Below are 18,622 nucleotides of genomic sequence, written 5' to 3' on the forward strand. Positions count from 1 at the left end.
GGACCAAACTGACTTAGGTGTGGGTCCTGGCTCCAGCCCTTCCTGCTGTGGAACTGGGTGAGTCCACCTCCCTGAGAAGCCTCTGTTTTCTCATTCATGAGGATTAAGAGGCAAAGTACCTCAAACTGGGGAATGTAGTTGGCCCTTGGTAAGTGATAGTTGGGTTGTTTTAGTTATGGAGGCCTCTGCTTTGAGCTTTTCCACCACCCCCTTCCTCTATCTGACCGCTGAAAAGCACAGACACGAGACCCTCAGAACTCTTCCTTCCTTCCCACATGCAGAAGGAATTGAGTGTGAATAAACATTAGGTGGTATTATTATTGTTGTTGTTGTTGTCACTATTCTTATTTGGTGCCCAGCTCTGTGGTGTCCTTGGGTGTGCAGACCCCAAGGACCCCCACCCCCACCCAACTCTCTGGGATGACACTTTGTGGGGAAGCTCAGTGGCAGGAGTTTACCCCTGATGGTGGGCAGGGCAGCAGGGGGTATGTGCATGGGTTTGGAGAGTGGGGAGGGGGGCAGCTAACAGAAAGCTGGGGAAGCTAAGAGGGCAGAGCACCGGGCTTGGAATCTGGTGTCTTGGTCAGTAGCCTTGACCTGCCTGAGCCCCAGTTTCCTCCTCTGTGAAATGGGAGTCATCTTCCCTCTCCCATTAACATCAGGGGCTTTGGGATGCTCAGGTGGGAGAAATCATGAGAGGGTATTTGCCACCTGCAAAGTGAAGGTCACGCAGGCTGATGTAGGCTGCAGACCAGCTTGGTTCAGCCCCAAGGATATTAAAAGGCTTTAATTTGCAAATGGATAGTTGTCATGGTTGCCCAACATTGTGAATGTAATTAAAGCCACTGAACTGTACACTTAAAAATGATTAAAATGGTAAATTTTATGTCATATTTTTACCACTTTTTTTTTTAATGTAGGGGGAAAAAGAGGAATTGAATTAGTTGCTGTATCAGAAAAACAGAGCTCACTTTAAGGGGTTCCACGGGGGCAATTTTCTGAAAAGCCAAACAGGAAATGGGGGAGTGGTTACTGGAACTCATGGCCTGGAATCATGGAGAATGGGCTGCCTGCGGGGCAGTGGAGCTTCAGAGGATACCCAGCCACTGCGTGGAGAGCGGGAAATACCCTGGCTTCTTCCCACCCTCCAGTCTCCCTTCAGTGCCTCCCATTGGCTGAACCCAACCAGGACCAGTTGGCAAAGGAACTCGGGAAATGTAGTTCACAAGGGTCAGCTCCCCAGGATGCCAAGCAGAGCAGCAGAAGGGCAGTTTTGAGATCACATAGCAAATGACCAGACTGTTGTCTATATTTAACAACCGGATGGGGACTTCCCTGGCGGTCCAGTGGTTAGGGCTCTGCACTTCCACTGCAGCGGTCACAGGTTCAATCCCTGGTCAGGGAACTAAAATTCTTCATGCTGCGTGGCACTGCAAAAAAAAAAAAAAACAAAAAAAACCCAACCAGGTGATTTAGTATAAAAATCTGAATTCATAGCTTCTCCTAAGACACCCTTGGGCCCATTTTCCCAGTAATCACCCCAAAAAAGGTAGGTGAAGAAAGGAAGATGGGGGTTGGGGGGTGGTGAGGCCCATCTCTGCCTAGTCGTGCTGGTACACTGGCCTTGGGGGACCCTGCTGAGGAGTCCTGAGATGCCTACAGGGTCCCTAGTATTCTGACTTGCACTCAGTGAGGCATGAAGGGACCCCAGGTCCTCTAGAGTGGGGTAGAGGGGGGAAGCATGAGGACTCTGAGCCAGGTGGACTGAGTGGGTAGCCAGAGGGGCCAGGGGGGCAGGACTGACCCCTAGAAAGAGTGCATCGGGTATCTGGGACTGCAGGAACCTTCCTATCATAGCTCTTGGAGACTGTCTGGGCACGTGGGCGTTCTGTTTGTCTGTCTGGTTGCTGTTTTAGTTCACTTTCTGAGGCTCTCAGGCCCTGTGTTCAAATCAAATCTTCCAGGAAAGCCCAACATGTAAACACATGGCAGAGCTATCCTGGAGGAAGAGGTTAGGTGGCCCAGAGTTTTCCTCTGAAAATCCAGAGGCTTTGGGGGATATGGAAGCAGTCAGGAAGGGTCTCAGACCTGCCCAAGGTTGCACATGTTGTTTGAAGAGAGGTGTGCTTAGGCCACGGGCCTCTTGGCTCCTAGGAAGCAGAGAGCACCGGCTCCGGAGTCAGTCAGACTTGGGGCAAATCCTGGGTGTAGCTCAGTGACCTCAGACAAGCCACTTCACATCTTAGAAAGGGCCAGTACCTCCTTCACGGGGTATGGGGTGGGGTAGAGGGGCTTATGCGTGTCAGGTGCCCACACAATACCCAGCATCAGGGTTGTCCTGGTTACCAAGGGGCTAGTCCCAGGGCTGCCCTCTGACTCCCACCCCCCAGATGGGGAGAATTCCCCAGATTCCCTCCTCTGCTTTTCTTGCTCCCTCCCAGGCCATGCAGCCAGCAGGGATTTGTCCTCTGCAGGGATGTGCAGGGAGAAAGTCTCCTTTTTTGATGAAACAGCGATGAGGTGATGTCTGGGTTTTTTATATCCCCATTGCTGAACTGGTGCCAGACACAAGAGTCCAGGCCAGATTCCATTAGCCACATTCGTCCTCTGGGCTCCTGGTCTTGTGGGGGGACCTTCTGGAGGTCCAGCTTGAGACCCAACAGCTGGGAAGAAGTTGAGGGGGGCAATGAAAGTGGTACCAAGACCTAATGACTCCACTGGGGACCCAGACACTGTCTTTAAGAGCCTGCCTCATTCAAGAGTCTTTTCTTTAAAAACAAAAATTATTAAAAATAAGTAAATAAATTAAATAATTATTTTTCCTTCTTAGCAAAGTAAGAAACCCTTTGAGTCATGAACTGAGGATAAACTCCATTTTGGAGGGTAAACAGAGGCCTAGACAGGTTAATTACCTTGCCCGTAGGAACCCAGTATTAAGTGTCAAGTCATGGTCTTAATCCTGTTGATCCCTTGCTTATCACACTTCAGAAGCCTGAGTCCTCAATACCATCTGGGTCCCTGGTTGACTCAATGTGCTCAACAAAAGAAACAATGGAAAAAAAAAAAAGAAACAATGGCCTGGTGAACTTGGGGTTGTTGCTGATACTATAATAAGTTCATATTTTAAATGGGAATAAAAGAAATCCCTAAAAGCATACAATTATTACAAAAATATTCAGTTCTAAAAATGTCTGAGGTACATAGTAAAAGCTCCTGAAACCCCACACACTAGAGACAAGCTCTGGAATCATTTCTTATACATATTCCTTTAGATTTTCCTATGCATTTACAAGTAAATGCTAATATTTATGTTTTTAAAAAGATGATAGATACACTCTGTTTTGCAGCTTGCTTTTTGAAAATAACAGTAGCTCTGGAGACACAGAGGTTCCTAAGCAGGCAGCATCCAGAGTTGTGGCAGATCTGGTGGAGGAGGCAGCTGGTAAAGTTTGATGCAAAATTGTGTGTTGTGTGTGTGAGCACTTTTTAGGGATAGTGATTATGACTCTCATTAGGATCTTCTTTAAAAATTTTTTTATTGGAGTATAGTTGATTTACAGTGTTGGGGTAGTTTCAGGTGAGGATCTTTAAAAAAGATTCAGACCCAAGCCTCTTGTTTTTCAGATGATGAAAGTGAGGCTGGTTGAGAGGGAAGGGCGTGGTGAGTGGGGAACCCAGCCCTGCGGGATGGCCTGTAAGGATGAGGGCGAGAAAGCTGCAGTTGCCTGCCCTGGGCATCCTGCCTGGGCCACAGACAGGAGCTGTGCCCTACAGAGCCAGGAGGAGGGCAAGGGAGTCAGCCCTGCCTGAGCTGCCGGGCAGCGCCTCTGCAGTCCCTGCGGGGGGATTTACAGCCACTAGGGACTGGGGAGGATACAGAGAAAAAGTCTGGTGCAGCACTTTGGAAGTAGGCTGCCTGCAGTGCCTGCAGTGGGCCAGCTTTGGGGCAGGCCTGGCTCCTCCAGGCTCAGAAAAGCCCTCCAAGGGGAAGACGTGGGGGTGGGTGAGGGGGCGGGGTTAAAGGATGCCGTTGGGATCAGAAACACCCCCTCTCCCCCAAACATACACAGAGCTGGTGCTGGGACCCAGACCTTGAGGAGGGTGCTGAGCACGGGGCCTGGCCAGCTCTTGTTACTGATCCGTACAGCCAGCAGGCTCTGCAGAACTTGGGCTGCTCAGGACTTTTCCAGCTGCTGCGGTGGGAGGGGGTGGGGTCTGATATCACCAGTAACGATGGACACCGTCCATCGATTGTGTCTCCTATGTGGGCCTGTGTACCCCAGCCTTCAACCCCCACAGCAACCCCCTGGGGTGAGTTCCTGTTATTCTCCCCACTTCACAGTGGCTCAGCGAGGCCAAGAGCCCACCCAAGGCCATGGGGCCAGCAGTGGCACCGTGCAGATGTGAGCCTCATATGCCTGGTGCCTGAGCCCCTGTCCTCAACCAGAGCTGCTCTCCTCTGCTCTCCTTGGGCAGAGCGGGGACGGGGAGCCTGCACCCTGGTGCAGGAATAAACTATACAAGGTGAGGGTGGAGGAGTTATTGTTGTTTTTGAACTTTTAAAAAATTTTATTTATTTATTTATTTGGCTGCACCGGGTCTTAGTTGCGGCTTGAAGGATCTTCATTGCTGCGTGCGGGATCTTCGTTGCAGCATGTGGGATCTAGTTCCCTGACCAGGGATGGAACCCCGTGTCCCCTGCATTGGGAGCATGGAGTCTTAACCACTGGACCACCAGGGAAGTCCCTGAACTTTTTTTTTACCACAAGTACACATCGCTTTTGTAGTTAAGGGGAAAAAAATTTTTTTTTAATCTTTTTTTTTTTTTGCGGTACGCAGGTCTCTCACTGTTGTGGCCTCTCCTGTTGCGGAGCACAGGCTCCGGACATGCAGGCTCAGTGGCCATGGCTCACGGGCCCAGCTGCTCTGCGGTATGTGGGATCTTCCCGGACCGGGGCATGAACCCGTGTCCCCTGCATAGGCAGGCGGACTCTCAACCACTGCGCCACCAGGGAAGCCCCTGTATTTCTTTTTTTAAAAATTTTTATTTTATATTGAAGTATAGTTGATTAACAATGTTGTGTTAGTTTCAGGTGTACAGCAAAGTGATTGAGTCATATATATACATGTATTTATTATTTTTCATATTCTTTTCCCATTTAGGTTAATACAGAATACTGAGCAGAGTTCCCTGTGCTATACAGTAGGTCCGTGTTGGTTTAATCTGTATTTCTGAAATGACTAGCAAATAGCTCAGCTTCGTGCTTTACATGCAGGGCCCAATAAAGGCCCACTGAGGCTGGACACCACAGGCCTCCTGCCCATGGGCGCCCTTCTCAGGTGCCGCCTTCCTCAGACCCAGCCTTGGACCAGGAGAAGCTTCTTCCCCTGAGTTCCTGGCCTCAGGGCAGGGTGGGCTTCCTGGTTGAGGAGGCTTATGGGCTGCTGGGGGGGTGGTGGGGTAGGGGTGGGGTGGGGGGCTCGGTAAGGGTGTACAGCCTAGATAAAGGCTCAGAAATGTGGGCGAGTGTGAGCTGATCTTGGAATAAGAAGATCAGCTCAGGAGAGCTTCTGGAACACTGCCAAGAGCAGAACATTCTAGGCAACAAGGCCTGCTCACTGTTGGTGAAACCACTGTGGACAGAGGGCCAGAGTGACACAGGAGGCAGGAGCCATGGTGGGGGCCCAGGCATTTCAGTGAATCCAGACCACCCTAAGCTGCTGCTTAATCACGTCATTTCTTCCTTCAGCCCAACAGACTCTATTTAGCCCCGCTTAGTGCCAGACCACGTGCTCCTAGCCACTAAGACAGGAGTATGCAGTGACATGGGAGGGGCAGGCACACACAGCTCAGGGTGGTGGTTAAAAGTCAGGCTTTATTTATTTTTTTATTTTTTTTGTGGTATGCGGGCCTCACTGTTGTGGCCTCTCCCGTTGCGGAGCACAGGCTCCGGACGCACAGGCTCAGTGGCCATGGCTCACGGGCCCAGCCGCTCCGCGGCATGTGGGATCTTCCCGGACCGGGGCATGAACCCGTGTCCCCTGCATCGGCAGGCGGATTCTCAACCACTGCGCCACCAGGGAAGCCCAAAAGTCAGGCTTTAAAAGGAGCCTGGGCTTCCCTGGTGACGCAGTGGTTGAGAGTCCGCCTGCCGATGCAGGGGACGCGGGTTCGTGCCCCTGCCTGGGAAGATCCCACGTGCTGCGGAGCGGCTGGGCCCGTGAGCCATGGCCACTGAGCCTGCGCGTCTGGAGTCTGTGCTCCGCAACGGGAGAGGCCACAACAGTGAGAGGCCCGCGAACTGCAAAAAAAAAAAAAAAAAAAAAAGGAGCCTGACAGGGAATTCCCTGGAGGTCCAGTGGTTAGGACTCAGCACTTTCACTACTGGGGACCCTATTCCATCCCTGGTCGGGGAACTAAGATCCTGCAAACCATGCAGCACAGCCAAAAGTAAGTAAGTAAATAAATAAATATAAAAGGAGCCTGCACATCCCTGCAGAGGACGAATCCCTGCCTGGGAGGGAGCAGGAAGAGCAGAGGAGGGAATCTGGGGAATTCTCCCCATTGGGGGGTGGGTGTCAGAGGGCAGCCCTGGGACTAGCCCCTTGGTAACCAGGACAACCCTGATGCTGGGTATTGTGTGGGCACCTGACAAGCATAAGCCCCTCTACCCCACCCCATACCCCGTGAAGGAGGTACTGGCATCCCCTTCTAAGGAGATGTGAAGGGGCTTGTCTGAGGTCACTGAGCTCAGCTCAGTGCCTGTCATACACTGAGCCTCAGTAGATGGTGGTTCTGATTTAGAACCACAAGTCCAGTCATTGAGGAAGGTGGAAAGGGCCGTGCTAAGTGGACAAAGGCACAGAGTGGTAGGGGAGCCCAGTGGAGGGGCAGCAAAACTTTCCTGGAAGAGATGCAGCTGAGCTGAGTCTAAGGGAACCTTGGAGGTGTTCTCAAGGACAGAGGGACCAGCACAGGTAGAAGAACATGAGGAATTCAACAGGTGGTCCCTGTGGCCAGAGCTCAGAGTGGGAGGGCAGGGGAGGAGGGGGAGAGGCTGCAGAGGTCACAGGGCCAGGTGCCAGGTGGAGAGCTGGACCAGGGAAGGTTCTGAGAAGGGCCAAGGCAGGGGCGGTATTTGAAGGCTCCTTCTGACAGAGGCTGGATCTGGGGGAGCTGGGGATGCGACGGTGGCGGGGAGGCACTGCAGGGTGGCTGTGTGCCACCCTGGGCTGGGTGTAGACAGAGAGAGGCCACAGAACAGGCTGGGGGGCCTCACTCTTTGGCTCCCTGTGCGGGGCCTGAAGCTTCCTCACCAAGGCTTCATGCGAGTACCCTTGAGAGCAGCTCAGCATCCCTCCTTCACCTCCAAACCCACCTCTAGCACCCAGGTGGTGGTGCCCAGGTGTCTCAGGAAGGTGGGCGTTGGCTGGGGGCGGGTAATCGTGATAGCCCCAGGCTGTGTTCGCTTCTCTCCAGTGGCTCCGGGAGGTTGGGACTGTTACTCTCCCTGGTTTACAGAAAAGGAAACTGAGGCTTGGGGAGGTCGAGAACCTTGGCCAAGGTCCCATGGCCTCTGAGTGGGGGCAGACAGAGCCAGGACCCAAATCCAGGGTCCCAGTTCCACTGAGAGCCCCTAAGTCCCCCAGATCCACAGGCCAAATGAAGCCTTGTATTGCTATTGATTCATTCATTCATTCACTCATCATCACTCTCATGAGCCCCAGCTGCTCTGCTAAGCACTGGCAAAGTGGCAGGGAGGAACACAGGCAGCAGACCCTGTACTGCCAGGGGGCTGCACTGACTCTGTGCAAAGGACAGCAGCTCCAGCAGCAGCCAGGTGGTGGGGACTGGGGAGACCAGGGACACCACCAGCCCCACCCCTTGATGGCATCCACCAGACACTACTGCTAAGGGACACAGTGTAGATGCCAGCAACGTCCTCTTGGAGAACAGTATCTCCTCGGTACCCAGGCATGTAAGCCATGTTGGGGCAAGGGGATCCACCAGTTTGGGGGTTACTGGGTGAGGATTCGGGCAGGAGTTCGGGGCTGGGGGGACACTAAAGCAATATCTTCTAAAGGGCAGCTCATGAGAAGTTATGAGGCTTCCATTATTTGTGGGTTTGGGAAACTGGAAACTGAGGCTCCAGCAGACAAATGCCTTCTTACCTTGGACACTCAACAAAGAAGTGGTGCCATGTGCATTCCTGCCCTGGCCCAAATTCAAGTCACTCTGCCACTGGGGTGAGGCCTGGGAGGTGCTCTCCTGCCCTGTTGTCCAAGCCTCTGGAGCATCCACGGTGTGTCCCCTGTGCTACAGCCCCACATGCTGTCCCCCCACTGGATCCTATCAGGCCAGAGCTCTGCCAGCAGAACCAGTGCCTGTGGGTGGAGCACAGGGAGGCTGAGATTAGGCAGCTGAAGGAGTAGGTGAGCATATGGGGGAGGGGGTGGGCTTGACAAAGAGGACCAGCCAGCACGGCCAGGAGCAGACTTTTCCCCTCTCAGAGCTATTTTCAGTGTAGGGGTCTAAGCAGCACGTGGCATTTCACACGGATTTTTGTCCACATCTTCTCGTGCAGCAGGTGGGGAGAGTGCTATGATCATCTCCACTGTGCAGAGGAGGAAACAGAGACTCAGGGAAGGCAAGTGACTTGCCGCAAATCACACAGCCGGACCAGGGCATCTCGCTTCTGACATCCTGCTGCACAGTGAGTAGCCCAAGAAAGTGTCCTCTTTTTGGCCCTCCTGCTGTGGCTTGGCAGGAGCTGAGGTGGACGTCATCCTGGTGCTTCACCAGCACCACAGTGGCCACGTTCATTATTGGGGGCCCACCGCAGGTGAGGCACTGTGCTGAGGCTCCACATTCATTATAAGGTAAATCCTCCCAGCAACTTCCAAAGGGAAACATTTTGTCCCCATTTTATAGGGAATGGAAAGGAGGCACCAGCAGGGTAAGAAACTCACCCAAGGCCACATGGCTAGAGTCAGCACTGTAGCCCAGGTCCTCTTTCTCCTTTTATAAAATTGAGATATAATTAATATATTATAACATTTACCATTTTTTAAAGTATAAAAGAAGCAATTTTATTAGATGAACTCATTTACTAGGCACATTAAATCAGACAAAGAAAAATATATGTGCTGCATAAAAAGAATCACATACTCATACTCCTTGAACACCCAGCAATGGCCAAAAATAATGAATGTGGAATGGATCCCAGGACTGAATGCCAAAGACACACTGTACAGAAAAACATCAGGCTTCTAACTTCACTGAATCCAGTACTAAGCGTCCTCCTTATATTCCTCAGCATCTTCCAAGTCTTTTTCACTCTCTAACAACTGCAGAAGATTGGTAGAGGCAGCTCCCATCCTGCACTGGCAGTCTGGGATCAGCAGCTCTGGAGACCCCCAAGGCTGGGGCAGCTGTTGAGCATCTGGTCATAGGGCTCTCCCAGGACCTGGTGGAGAAGTGGGATGCGAGCTGGGCCTGGCAGGGGGGCTGAGAGTCTGGTGAGATCCTAGGGACGGAGGCTGGCTCTGATACTGCCAGGATGGGATGGCAGAGGCTGCTGCCCAGGTGAGGCAAGAATACCTGTGCAGCCTGGGGGCAGCCACACCTGGCTGGGGAGTTGGGCAGGCAGCTTCCTAAGCACCCGGCAGGCCTGATGTGCAGCTGTGACGACCTGGCTCCTCTAGGGGGCAACCTGAGCCTGTCATGAAACGGGAGTTCTCAACCCAGGCGGCATCTCACCTCCTGCTTCTGCAAGGATTTACCCAGAGGGTGGAGAGCCAGGGCTGTGGGATCCAGTGAACTGTGGTTCAATGTCAACCACAGACAGTGATGCATTTAGTCTAGAACAATGGTCGATGTCCACGGTGTGCTCCCTGGGCACCAGGCATTGGGCATGACCTCCTTTGGTCCTCATGGCTGCCCTGTGGAGTGGTCATCAGAGGACACAGAGGCACAGAGAGGGCTAGTGATTTGCTCAGGGTCACACAGACAGAAACGGCAGAACCTAGGTCCAAGCTCAGCTCCATGTGATCCTGGGCTGGACTCTTCCCAGCTGTGCTATCTCCCAGCTCAGCTTCTTTCCAGCTGTGTGAGCCTCTATGTCCTCACCTATGAAATGGGGATGACAACTGTGCCCACCCTATGGGGTCATCGTGCAGAGTAAGGGACACAGCCCAACTAAATGACTTTTTTCTTTGTTTTGGCTGCGCCGCGCAGCATGCAGGATCTTAGTTTCCCGACCAGGGATCAAACCCACGCCCCCTGCAGTGGAAGCGTGGAGTCCTAACCACTAGACCGCCAGGGAAGTCCCAATTAAATGACTTTTGTGCAGAGTCTGGCACATGATGAATTCTTGGCAAGTGGCACCGCCATCACCATCACCACCATCATCTCTATTATTATTGGTAAGCTGGGAGTCACCTGAATGATCTTCCAGTCCACCCCCTTATTGTACAGATGGGGAAACTGAGGCCTGAACAGGAGTTGGTGGGTCACATGATCGGTAAGCAGTGAAGGAGTAACAGAAATCCTCACGCAGCTGAGGCCTGCCACATCCAGCCTCCCACCCTGCATGGTGATAGCCTCAGGCCTTCCAACGAGTGTAGCCCTCCTGGGAGTCCCAGGTGGCACCAACCCAGCTGTGTGCTCCAGCTGCCCAAGGTGGAGCAGATGGAGCCAAAGCACCAAGGGTTCCTACAGATACAGTGGGCATTTTCCCTGCCACCTTGGAGACCCCCATTCCTCTTCCCTGGATTCTTCCTAACTCCCAGGCACCCTGACGCCCCTAGGGACATCACTGCCATCTGGGCATGGCCTCAGTGCCCCCTGGTGGCCACCCCAGGCCTGAGCTGCAAAGTCTCGTCATCACGGATGTCCAGCTCACCTGTGTCTCTTTACCCAACTGAGTTACGGAGCAGGGTCCCACCCTGGATGCTGAGGCCCAGCCCTGCTCCTGAGGAGCGGATGACCCCATCCTGGTGGTGGTACCCACCCACGGAGTCCCAGCACCAACTTTGTCCCCAGGGTGCCCCAGTTCCAGGATGCCTGTTTACCAAAATACCCTCTATGACACAGAGCGTCTGATTTTTATGTAAGACTCAGTAGGTAACTGCAGCTTTTTGTTGTCAGCACCAGCTTGGGAAACTCTGTCCTCCTCCTCCACTGATAGCTGCAGGACAGATAGGAAAGCTGGACCTGAGCAGGCCTGGCGGGAGGACCCCGATGCTGGTGACCCTTGGAGGCCCTGAGCTCTAAGGGCCCACCTGCTCTGAACCACTGGCTCTCCTCTGATTCAGTTAGGGTTCAAGTGGAAACATCCGGCCACAGAGAGTAAAGGATTTGTCACAAGTGTCTGAACTTAGGGTGACTGTAGGGGCATCTTAAGCTGTCTCTGGAAGGCCATATCCTTGAGTCTGATGCTGGAGCTTGAAGCCACGGGGTAGGCTGTCAGAAGGGCAGATGGATGTAAGGTAGTGGGGGAGCAAGAACATGCTGGAATCCACAAGCACAAGCCCGTGCAGACAGGCTGAAACCCAGGTCAGTTCTTACTGCCAGGCTGCTTCTCACAGAGCCAAACACACACCATTGGCCTAGGAGTTGAAGTTGAAGGCCCAACCCTGGGGAAGGTGGGCTAGTGGCAGGCATGCAAGGACCTCTCCTGTGACCCACCCAGGGAAGGGAGCTGTGGGAAATGTCACTCCACTCAGTCTAGCCAGAGTGACACGTTACACGTCCACTGCAGCCTCTGAGGCAGTCATCACAATCCTTCTAGATGTTGATGTGGACTTGTCAGTTCCCTCATGCCCTCTCTAAATTCTACTCTCCATCAGGGAAAAGAGCCTGGACTTGGAGGCCCACAGACCTGAGCTCAAACTCTCCACCTGGATGGACGAACTGAGCTTTGAGCCTCAGTTTCTCCATCTGTGAAACAGCAGTAATAATAGTACACAGCCTGCAGCAGTAATATGAGGATTGAAGATAATGCACATAACACACCCAGGATGCTGTGTTCAGGTAACCCAGTTCATATTAACCTAAAGAAAGCATAATGAACAAATTTAATCTGTGGTTAATAAAATCATGATCCCAGGGTAATTTGTTTGGAAAAATGGTTGATTCCAGTACTGGGGCAGAGAAAATACAAGATGGGTCTGGAAACTTCTTTTTTTTTAACAGAAGAAATGTTTAATATTATGAAAATGTGTAACATTACATTTTGAACAGTTTTTCTTTCATATCGTGGCTGGGTATTTGAGGGGTTTGCCAGGGAAAAGTTGTGACTCTATAATCTCAAAGCTTAATTTGTGGTTGATGGGACGGGACATCATTTCAGATCTTTTTTTTTTTTTTTTGGCCGCACCACACAGCTTGCAAGGTCTTAGTTCCCCGACCAGGGATTGAACCCGGGCCCTTGGCAGTAAAGCTTGGAGTCCTAACCACTGGACTGCCAGGGAATTCCCCATTTCAGATTTTTAATCCAAAGTTGTATTGATTTTATTGGAGCACTGGATCTTCCATGAACAAGGACTCCTTTTTTTTAACCCTATCTTTTAAGTTGAAGTGTAGTTGCTGTACAATATTATATGTTACAGGTGTACAATATAGTGAATCACAATTTATAAAGATTATATTCCATTTATAGTTATTGGAAAATACTGGGTATATTCCTTGTGTTATATAATATATTCTTGTAGCTTATTTTATACGTAATGGTTTGTTTTCTTAATCTCCTACCCCTGTATTGCCCCTCCCCCTTCTCTCTCCCCATTGGTAACCACTAGTTTGTTCTCTATATCTGTGAGTCTATTTCTTTTTTGTTATAGTCACTAGTTTGTTGTATTTTTTAGATTCCACATATAAGTGATATCATACATTATTTGCCTTTCTCTGTCTGCTTATTTCACTTAGCATAATACCCTCCAAGTCCATCCATGTTGTTGCCAATGGCAAAATTTCATTCTTTTTTATGGATGGGTAGTATTCCATTATGTGTATATGTGTGTGTGTGTGTGTGTGTGTATGTGTGTGTGTGTGTGTGTATACCACTTCTTCATTCATCTCTTGATGGAGAACCTGGAAATTTCTTGAGGTACCAGAAAGCAAGGAGGTGCTGAAAAAAAAGATAAGGGCTGTTGACAGGAGCCAACCTTAAGGAATTCCCAAAGGCTGAAGCTGGACAAAATGATCCACAAAATAAATAAGTATAGAATTGGATTATAACTCAGAAAAAAATGTTCATGAGTTCCTAAGGCTAATAATTGGATTTAAATAAAAAATCGAATATGAATAGAAATAAATAATTGAATAAATAAATTAATGGGGAAGAAAGGGCAGCTCTTCCTTACAGTAGAATTCCAATTAATACATACAGAAGAAATGAGGGAAATAGAAAATCATCATTAGGCAAACACCATAGTGATAACTGTTGCAGTCAAGAACCAGTGAGGGATGCTAAAGTTAGTGGGAAAAAGTGCGATATGAAATAGGATTTTGTATAATCTCACAGTATTTCCACACAACATATTTATTAATTATAAAGGAAAAATAGTAACTTTACAGTGGAGAAACATGACAGATAAAACCTCAACCAGGTGACAATGGTTGACATCACCAGTGATAAGATCTATGGCAATCATGTACCATGTATCCCCTGATACCATGTACCAAGAAGGGCACATCACTTTTGTGATATTACCAAAAATGCATGATGCTTAATGTTGATAAATTAAGGGAAAGACTGAGAAACCGTCACAGACCGGAGGATTTGAAAGAGACATGATGATGAGGTATAATGTGGCATCCTGGACCCTGATGCAGAAAAGACATTAGTGGGAAAACTGGTGACATTTGAATAAAGCCTAGCATTTAGGTACTAGCACTGTATGAACAGTTTTGATGTTTTGATTTTGATCCTTGTACTACAGTTAGGTAAGATATAAACATTAGAGGAAGCCAGGTGAAGGGTAAATGGGAACACTCTGCTATTTTTGTAACTTCTCTGTAAGTCTAAAAGTATTTCAAAATGAAAAGTTTAAAATAATTTTATAGGTTCAAAAGGAAGTTCAGTGGGAAATCTCCTTCCCTCTGGTGTCCTTCAACTATGCAAGTCCCTTCCCCACAGGGATCAATGTTATCAGTTTATGATGTTTCCTTCCAGAATAATCTATGTGTCTGCAATAACTAGTCTGGATCATATCTGTGGGGTTTTTTTTGAATTTTATTTTTTATACAGCAGGTTCTTATTAGTCATCAATTTTAGACACATCAGTGTATACATGTCAATCCCAATCTCCCAATTCATCCCACCACCCCCACCCCCACCGCCACTTTCCCCCCTTAGTGTCCATACATTTGTTCTCTATGTCTGTGTCTCTATTTCTGCCTTGCAAACCGGTTCATCTGTACCATTTTTCTAGGTTCCACTTATATGCATTAATGTACAATATTTCTTTTTCTCTTTCTGACTTACTTCACTCTGTATGACAGTCTCTAGATCCATCAACATCTCTACAAATGACCCAATTTTGTTCCTTTTTATGGCTGAGTAATATTCCATTGTATATATGTACCACATCTTCTTTATCCATTCATCTGTCGATGGGCATTTAGGTTGCTTCCATGACCTGGCTATTGTAAATAGTGCTGCAATGAACATTGGGGTGCATGTGTCTTTTTGAATTACGGTTTTCTCTGGGTATATGCCCAGTAGTGGGATTGCTGGGTCAAATGGTAATTCTATTTTTAGTTTTTTAAGGAACCTCCATACTGTTCTCCATAGTGGCTGTATCTATTTACATTCCCACCAGCAGTGCAAGAGGGTTCCCTTTTCTCCACACCCTCTCCAGCATTTATCGTTTGTAGATTTTCTGATGATGCCCATTCTAACTGGTGTGAGGTGATACCTCATTGTAGTTTTGATTTGCATTTCTCTAATAATTAGTGATGTTGAGCAGCTTTTCATGTGCTTCTTGGCCATCAGTATGTCTTCTTTGGAGAAATTTAGGTCTATTTAGGTCTTCTGCCCATTTTTTGATTGGGTTGTTGGTTTTTTAAATATTGAGCTGCATGAACTGTTTATATATTTTGGAGATTAATCCTTTGTTGATTCATTGGCAAATATTTTCTCCCATTCTGAAGGTTGTTTTTCATCTTGTTTGTAGTTTCCTTTGCTTTGCAAAAGCTTTTAAGTTTCATTAGGTCCCATTTGTTTATTTTTGTTTTTATTTCCATTACTCTAGGAGGTGGATCAAAAAAATCTTGCTGTGATTTATGTCAAAGAGTGTTCTTCCTATGTTTTCCTCTAAGAGTTTTATAGTGTGCGGTCTTACATTTAGGCCTCTAATCCATTTTGAGTTTATTTCTGTGTATGGTGTTAGGGAGTGTTCTAATTTCATTCTTTTACATGTAGCTGTCCAGTTTTCCCAGCACCACTTTTTAAAAATAAATTTATTTATTTATTTTTGGCTGCACTGGGTCTTAGTTTCTGCGCACGGGCTTTCTCTAGTTTTGGTGAGTGGGGGCTACTCTTCATTGTCATGCACGGGCTTCTCACTGCGGTGGCTTCTCTTGTTGTGGAGCATGGGCTCTAGGCACACGGTCTTCAGTAGTTGTGGCTTGCAGGCTCTAGAGTGCAGGCTCAGTAGTTGTGGCGCATGGGCTTAGTTGCTCCATGGCATGTGGGATCTTCCCAGACCAGGGCTCGAACCTGTGTCCCTTGCATTGGCAGGTGGATTCTCAACCACTGTGCCACCAGGGAAGCCCATCCCAGCAACACTTACTGAAGAGACTGTCTTTTCTCCATTATATATCCTTGCCTCCTTTGTCATAGATTAGTTGACCATAGGTGCGTGAGTTTATCTCTGGGCTTTCTATCCTGTTCCATTGATCTATATTTCTGTTTTTGTGCCAGTACCATATCGTCTTGATTACTGTACCTTTGTAGTACAGTCTGAAGTCAGGGAGTATGATTCCTCCACCTCTGTTTTTTTTCACTCAAGACTGCTTTGGCTATTCGGGGTCTTTTGTGTCTCCATACAAATGTTAAGATTTTTTTGTTCTTGTTCTGTAAAAAATGCCATGGTAATTTGATAGGGATTGCATTGAATCTGTAGATTGCTTTGGGTAGTATAGTCATTTTCACAATATTGATTCTTCCAATCCAAGAACATGGTATATCTCTCCATCTGTTTGTATCATCTTTGATTTCTTTCATCCGTGTCTTATAGTTTTCTGAGTACAGGTCTTTAACCTCCTTAGGTAGGTTTATTCCTAGGTATTTTATCTTTTTGTTGCAGTGGTGAATGGGATTGTTTCCTTAATTTCTCTTTATGATCTTTTGTTGTTAGTGTATAGGAATGCAAGAGATTTCTGTGCATTAATTTTGTATCCTGCAACTTTACCAAATTCACTGACTAGCTCTAGTAGTTTTCTTGTGGCATCTTTAGGATTCTCTATGTATAGTATCATGTCATCTGCAAACAGTGACAGTTTTACTTATTCTTTTCTAATTTGTATTCCTTTTATTTCTTTTTCTTCTCTGATTGCCGTGGCTAGGACTTCCAAAACTATGTTGGATAATAGTGGCGAGAGTGGACATCCTTGTCTTGTTCCTGATCTTAGAGGAAATGCTTTCAGTTTTTCAATATTGAGAATGATGTTTGCTGTGGGTTTGTCGTATATGGCCTTTATTATGTTGAGGTAGGTTCCTTCTATGCCCACTTTCTGGAGACTTTTTATCATAAATGGGTGTTGAATTTTGTCAAAAGCTTTTTATGCATCTATTGAGATGATCATATGCTTTTTCTCCTTCAATTTGTTAATATGGTGTATCACATTGATTGATTTGTGTATATTGAAAAATCCTTGCATCCCTGGGATAAATCCCACTTGATCATGGTGTATGATCCTTTTAATGTGTTATTGGATTCTGTTTGCTAGTATTTTGTTGAGGATTTTTGCATCTATATTCATCAGTGATATTGGTCTGTAATTTTCTTTTTTTGTAGTATCTTTGTCTGGTTTTGGTATCAGGGTGATGGTGGTCTCATAGAATGAGTTTGGGAGTGTTCCTTCCTCTGCAATTTTTTGGAAGAGTTTGAGAAGGATGGGTGTTAGCTCTTCTCTGTTTGATAGAATTCACCTGTGAAGCCATCTGGTCCTGGACTTTTGTTTGTTGGAAGATTTTTAATCACAGTTCCAATTTCATTACTTGTGATTGGTCTGTTCATATTTTCTATTTCTTCCCGGTTCAGTCTTGGAAGCTTATACCTTTTTAAGAATGTGTCCACTTCTTCCAGGTTGTCCATTTTATTGGCCTAGAGTTGCTTGTAGTAGTCTCTTAGGATGCGTTGTATTTCTGCGGTGTCTGTTGTAACTTCTCCTTTTTCATTTCTAACTTTACTGATTTGAGTCCTCTCCCTCTTTTTCTTGATGAGTCTGGCTAAAGGTTTATCAATTTTGTTTATCTTCTCAAAGAACCAGCGTTTAGTTTTATTGATCTTTGCTATTGTTTTCTGTGCTTCTATTTCATTTATTTCTGCTCTGATCTTTATGATTTCTTTCCTTCTACTAACTTTGGGTTTTGTTTGTTCTTCTTTCTCTAATCGCTTTAGGTGTAAGGTTAGATTGTTTATTTGAGATGTTTCTTGTTTCTTGAGGTAGGCTTGTATTGCAATAAACTTCCCCCTTAGAACTGCTTTTGCTGCATCCCATAGGTTTTGGATTGTCATGTTTTCATTGTAATTTGTCTCTAGGTATTTTTTGATTTCCTCTTTGATGTCTTAAGTGATCTCTTGGTTATTTAGTAATGTATTGTTTAGCCTCCATGTGTTTGTGTTTTTTATGTTTTTTCCCTGTAATTGATTTCTAATCTCATAGCATTGTGGTCGGAAAAGATGGTCGATATAATTTCAATTTTCTTAAATTTACCGAGGCTTGATTTGTGACCCAAGATGTGATCTATCCTGGAGAATGTTCCAAGCGCACTTGAGAAGAAAGTGTAATCTGCTGTTTTTGGATGGAATGTCCTATAAATATCAATTAAATCTATCTGGTCTATTGTGTCATTTAAAGCTTGTGTTTCCTTATTACTTTTCTGTCTGGATGATCTGTCCTTTGGTGTAATTGAGGTGTTAAAAGTCCCCCACTATTATTGTGTCGATTTCCTCTTTTATAGCTGTTAGTAGTTGCCTTATGTATTGAGGTGCTCCTATGTTGGGTGCATATATATTTGTAATTGTTATATCTTCTTTTTGGATTGATCCCTTGATGATTATGTAGTGTCCTTCCTTGTCTCTTGTAACATTCTTTATTTTAAAGTGTATTTTATCTGATATGAGTATTGCTACTCCAGCTTTCTTTTGATTTCGATTTGCATAGAATATCTTTTTCCATCCCCTCCCTTTCAGTCTGCATGTGTCCCTAGGTCTGAAGTGGGTCTCTTGTAGACAGTATATATATGGGCCTTATTTTTGTATCCATTCAGCGAGCCTGTGTCTTTTGGTTGGAGCATTTAATCCAGTCACGTTTAAGGTAATTATCGATATGTATGTTCCTATTACCATTTTGTTAATTGTTATGGTTTGTTTTTGTAGGTCCTTTTCT

General features: G+C 47.1%; 1 protein-coding gene across 4 annotated transcripts in view; it reads left to right on the forward strand.

Moving 5' to 3' along the window:
• Positions 1-18,622, forward strand: part of AP1B1 (adaptor related protein complex 1 subunit beta 1) — a 101,961-nt gene that overhangs the window by 15,414 nt on the left and 67,925 nt on the right. Inside the window, exons 4-5 of one of the 4 annotated variants that reach the window (XM_067015397.1) lie at positions 8,586-8,714; positions 11,851-12,034. The exons of 2 other annotated variants lie outside the window; for them this stretch is intronic. The gene's annotated coding sequence lies outside the window, so the exon portion shown is untranslated. Of the gene's footprint in view, positions 1-8,585; positions 8,715-11,850; positions 12,035-18,622 lie in introns of those variants that run through there. One more of the 4 variants, XM_067015404.1, reaches the window with a different exon arrangement.

This window comes from Kogia breviceps, chromosome 15 (assembly GCF_026419965.1).
Source record: "Kogia breviceps isolate mKogBre1 chromosome 15, mKogBre1 haplotype 1, whole genome shotgun sequence".
NCBI lineage: Eukaryota > Metazoa > Chordata > Mammalia > Artiodactyla > Physeteridae > Kogia > Kogia breviceps.